We start from the raw sequence: 212 nt of genomic DNA, 5'->3' as shown, positions 1-212 counted from the left end.
CAGACTTTCATTATATATATTCAGAGTTTCATTCCATATATTCAGACTTTCATTATATATATTCAGAGTTTATATTCGGCCAGTTACCACTGTGAAGTAAAACATCCGATACCGTACTTTCGTCCAGTATCGGCCCGATACCGATACCCAGTATCGGATCGGCGCATCTCTACTAAATGCACTTCTCGTGTGGATTTTTGTGTCATTAAAAA

Source organism: Stegastes partitus, unplaced genomic scaffold (assembly GCF_000690725.1).
Source record: "Stegastes partitus isolate 25-593 unplaced genomic scaffold, Stegastes_partitus-1.0.2 Scaffold85, whole genome shotgun sequence".
Taxonomy (NCBI): domain Eukaryota; kingdom Metazoa; phylum Chordata; class Actinopteri; family Pomacentridae; genus Stegastes; species Stegastes partitus.
The sequence above is the reverse complement of the archived record's forward strand: the minus strand, read 5'-3'. Positions refer to the sequence as shown.